Source organism: Papilio xuthus, unplaced genomic scaffold (assembly GCF_000836235.2).
Source record: "Papilio xuthus unplaced genomic scaffold, Pxut_1.1 DF827756.1, whole genome shotgun sequence".
In the NCBI taxonomy this organism is placed as follows: Eukaryota; Metazoa; Arthropoda; class Insecta; order Lepidoptera; family Papilionidae; genus Papilio; species Papilio xuthus.
Window position 1 is genome coordinate 863,071 of NW_013530893.1, and position 5,713 is coordinate 868,783.

The window sequence follows — 5,713 nt, forward strand, 5'->3', positions numbered from 1 at the left end:
GGCGCGCGGCCGAATGATCCGGTCCAGTCTCCCCGACGCCCGTCGCGCGGAAAAAAAAACGACGAACATGGACTCCCGAGTTCCTATTGGCCGAGGAAATCCTATGGGGGTCGGCTAAATGTCGCCTCGGCGTTCTTTATTTGAATACTTGCGCTGTGATTGGTCGGCCGTGGTGTAAAGGTGGAATTTGAATTTGGAACGCTTTAGAAGTGGGCGGCTCAGCGCGCCGCTCTCGGCTTACAACCGGCCGGATGGCGAGTCGGCTCGAGTTGGTCTCTATCGCTCGGGGTGGATGTGCTTTCGAATTTCGTCGGTTGTGATTCAATTAAGGCGCTATTGGGTGGGTTAACGCGTCGATGGTCGCTTTTGTTTTTTTCTCTGGCGAGCCGCGCCGGGCGAAGGCGCGTCGATTTCTGCCACGAACCGAGTAATACTTTTTAATTAACTCCGATGCTTTATTAGCTTAATGCCGCGAGATAAAGGTGCGTTCGAATAGAAAATAAATCGATTTCAAATCGTATTGAAATACGCTTCGGCGTTCGTAATTATTTTTGTCGTTAAAATAATTGGCGGCCAATTGTTTTGCAAAGTTGCGGAATTTAATTTTAATAAAACGCGATAAGATTTGAATTTCACGCAAATTTTCCGCCATTAAAAACTAAACTGTGTTTGGTAAATACTTTGATTTTTTTTAATTAAATTTCTTATGCTTATGATTGTAGGCGGGATTGATTTTTGCATTAAAATCAACAAAAGCTTATCATTTTGTTGCGAGCTGTGTGATTTTTATTACACTATTTCGTTTTATTTGCCAACTTTGTTATATAATATTTTCATATTGAATATTTTCAAATTTTTTAACATATCGTTTCTATTATAAGCAACAAAGTAAAATTAAATTAAAGGCAAACTACTCATTGCTAGTCACCCCAAAATTAAAACAAGATCGGATACGGCGCGTTAATAATATAAAAAATTATAAACTCTTTAAATTAGAAATTTAGCATCTCTATAGAATGTATAGCTTAGTTGCAATATGACAATATTAAATAGAACTTTCCCGCCAAACGTAATTCATAGACGTCGCCATCTTTTTAACAAATTTGAAACACAATTAACGCAGAAAAAAAAACAAAGAATCCAAAAAAAATGACAATCAAAAATTAAATAATTTCTTACTAATATTATAAATGCGAATGCTAAGATTTATAGATGGATATTTATTAGAAGGTATCTCCAGAACGGCTGCATGCATCTCGATGAAATTTGGCATAGATGTAGAACATAGTCTGGAAGAACACATAGGATACTAATTAAGATTTTTATTTCCGCGCGGACGGAGTCACGGGCGACATTATTTAAAAAAAACAGAAGGGGGCAAATGAGCAGCGGGAACACCGAGGTGTTCAACGACGCCCATGGACATCAGCAATACCAGAGGAACCGCAGATGCGTTGCCGGCCTTATGCAATAATTACTTTATTTTTGTACACTTATGTGTCTTCATAGAAGGTGTAAAAAACAAAAACTATCAACTTCTAGCGCTTTACCGGTCAATATTGACCGTACTATCACGCCGCGGGTTTGTAGGGCGGGCAGAGACGTGACTTCATTTGAATATCTGAATACAGGCTCTGTTTACACGACTCTTATCTTATTATCTTTATTGTTTAAAGGCCGGTTTCCACTAGACCTATATTTTCATTTCGTTTCTTCAGCCAAGGAGTGGAATGACCCTTTAGTGATTCCGACATAGTAAACAGTGGGAACTTTCAAGTAGGATATTACGTAAAATATCGTACGTTTGAAATGCAATTAAAAACAAACTTTTAACTAATACTATTAAATACGACGCAAACATGAACGATAGACAACCAAAATCTACAATTCTTCATGTTTAATTTAAAATTAACAAATTATTTACTATTTATTATGTTTAATTAAAAACATAGAAGAAGGTGCAAATGGCAATAGTGGTATAGGATAGAATTTACTACGATAATAAGATTACTAGCTGTCGCCCGCGACTCTGTCTGCGCGGAATTAAAAAAAAACATAATAAGTAGCCTATATATTCTTCCAGACTATGTTCTATATGTATGCCAAATTTTATCGAGTTCAGACGTTGTGGAGTTAAATTCAAACAAACATCCATCTAAACATTCGCATTTCGTGGATTATGGTCAAGTACATGTCTATTCAAAAAAAGAAAAAAACACCTCATTTTGTTAATAGGACCTCCTTTTTTAAAACTGCATAAAGATTAAAAATTAACAATAGTATACGTACCGTTAAGATTATTTTTAATAACAACAGCTTTAAAGATATTTAATCTGTATTATTTGTTAAGAGATAAACATTATAATCTGTTTAATCTGTTTAAAAAACATATCTATTTTTGGTATAACGCTAAAAACTTATGCGGCGCGTTAAGAGACACAGCGACAGAGACATCGCGGCTAGTTCTGTTAGAAAATACGTAAAGATTTACTTAAAAAATATAGCATTTTAATGCTTTATTCCAATTCTTTATAAAATATTATTATAACTAGCTTTCGCTCAAGACTTCGTCAACGTCGTCACGACTAAGTAAACTATGTGTTCTTCCAGATTATGTTATATATGTATGTCAAATTTCATCGAGATTCATACAGTCTGGAGATACCTTCAAACATCCATCCATCCAAACATTCGCATTTATAATAATAGTAAGATAATTTCATCATCAGCTCACTATACATCTCCACTGAGCTCGGAGCCTACTCCAAGTTAGTGACTAGGCTATAGTCAACGCTGGCTCAGTGCGGGTTGACTTCACATATATTTAAATTTCTTCAAATATATGTGCAGTTTGTTAACGTCGGATAAATGTAAATTTAAATTATAAAACACATTGGATTCGTACCCAGGACCTATCAGAATTGCTTAACCCTTGAGCCACCGGCGCTTAAACTTAGTTAAAGCTATAAGAGATTAATTCTAGACAAATTACTTGTTGAATATCAATAAGTTCCCGATAATATTTGCATCAAGTAATTTATTTATTACTTTCATTTGTTAAATCGCGTTCGTAACTTAATATTTATTCACTAACTTGATTCATTTTAATAACTTAAGTAAATTGCATATGCAATAATAGTTAAATTTATTCACGTTAATTTATTTTATTTTTATTTATTTCTTATTATCACGTATTAATTTATTTATCATATCCAAAAATAAATATACAAAACATATATTAAAAATAGAACACAACCGGCTGCGGAATCCCATGACTCAAACAACCAGTGGTCAGGGCTGCAGAGACAGGAACCTTCTCACGATGCGCGCGGTTCCTAGGATAACAGCCTTCTGTATCGGGCCCTTAATACAACTGTTTAGCGAGAGCTTTTTGAGATGTTGTTTGAAGCTCTTCGCTATCAGTCCATTCTTATTTACTTCTTATATTAGTAGGGTCCAAAAAGTTCTGAAATTTCTGCCACGGCGATCGACCTATGTCGACGCAGCGTAGACAGGCTACCCGCAATGGACCGAATATGGTCATATAGGTGGAGTATCCTGGATGCGGGTAGTGCTGGACTGATAATCGTGACGATTTTTGAAGGTCTTTGCTCAACAGTGGGCGTTATATAGCTTAAGAGAGAGAAAGAATAATAATATTAGACCTCCATACACGCTCGTCAGACTGTACTCGGAATTTCTTCCACTTGACGTTTGTCTTTTTTTTTATTTATTTTTTTATATCATAAGGTGGCAAACGAGCGAGCGGCCACCTGAAACCTCTGAAATAGCGAAGTGACCGTTGCCCATAGACATACGCAAATTGCATATGCGTTGCGCCTACCTTTAATCGACGGAGGAGAGGATGCACAGAAAGAAAATATTTTCCGGAAAGTCCACTTCCACTTCACATCCTTTCCCTATAAGAAAAAGGGTGGGAAGGGGGAGAGAGAGAAAGAGAGGAAAAGGTCTTCTCCGTGGTTGTGTGTTTGTTAGTGTGTACACAACGCATCTGAAATTGCATATGTCTAAGGACAGTGGTCGCTTCGTTATTTCAACCCCGAAGTGATTCCATAACGACCTTCAAATATGTATAGAACTGAGAATAACTTTGGATAAGTCACGTGATTGTTGCGCGTCTGTTCCATACAATTTTGAAGTTCGCTATAGAATCGTTTCGGAGTAAATGCACTTTGTCTAACCCTGGTGGTTTCCACTGCTTTTATCTAAATAATATTTTATACTAAATTTACTCGTTTTACTAAAGTAAAAGCATTTATACTCACGTTATACTTACTAACTTACTCCGCTGGCGCATCGAACCAAAGTGGGTCTTGCCCTCCGTTACAAGAGATCGCCAAAGTCGCCTAGCGCCTTCTCCTGCCAGTCCATCGCTTGTAGCTTGCTGCTGTTGCTTAACGCTCACGTTATACAGCTAATATTAATATTTCTTATGAATATGAATATTCGTGTGGTCTAGTCTAACTTGTTTGAGCTTGAAGTAATGACTGCTTCACGACTTATCAATGTAAGGTGGACAGGACTACGATGTTAGTAAATTATAAGCAAACTGTTTTATTCAATTTAATAAATATTACCGCACGCGTTCACGCTGAATTAAATAAAAACTTAATTAGTCTGTGTTCTTCTATTCATTATTGTTATAAAATGTTTTTAAGTAAATAGAATCAAGAAGAGAATGCTTGTGTTAATCTTACTAATATTATAAATGCGAATGTTTGGATGTATGTTTGTTAGGTATCTCCAGAATGGCTGCATTGATTTCGCTGAAATTTGGCATACATATAGAACATAGTCTGGAAGAACACATAGGCTACTTATAAGGTGTTATTAAATCCGCGCGGACGGAGTCGCGGACGACATCTAGGAGTGTTATTAATGCGAATGTTAAGATATATAGATGTATATTAAAAGGTATCTCGCTGAAATTTGAATGACAAACTAATAAATATTGAAACGTATGGACTTAGGAAGAAAATCCGACACTGTACCGATGTGATGCAACACAAGCCTTACTAAAATGTCGACGTTTATGTCCCCTCACTAATCATTCTAACACTTGACTTTGTAATGAAAGCACGTCATTCGCGCCAAAAGATTTTAACTAATATTGTCTAAAAGTACGTAGATTGTTGTATTAAAGCCGTGTAGTTATTTGCTTGCTTTATAAGTACAAATCTTTTAAATGACATCATCTTTTTAAAGAGAACAATACGAATATATATATTATGTGTTTTGTTTTTAAATCACTTATTTTGTTTCGTATTGGCTTTTTGTGTGCGTATATAGAAAGATTATGTCTCATTTAAATACTTATGTAAAACTAGCTGTTGTCCACGATTCTGTTCATGCTTAATAAAAAATATATTAGCCTATGTGTTCTTCCAGACTATGTTCTATATGTATGCCAAATTTCAGAGATATCTATGCAGCTGTTCCGGAGATATCATCAGCTCACTGTACGTCCCCACCGAGGAGCTTCGAGCCTACCTTAAGTTAAGGGTGACTAGGTCATAGTCAATGTTGGTCAAGTGCGGGTTGCACACTTATCTTTGAATTTCTTCTCAGATATGTGCAGCATCACGATGTTTTCCTTTACCGTAATAACGTCGGATAAATGTACATATGTAAATCGGAAATGGAAAAACACATTGTTACATGACGGGATTTGAACCCAGGACCTGCAGATTGT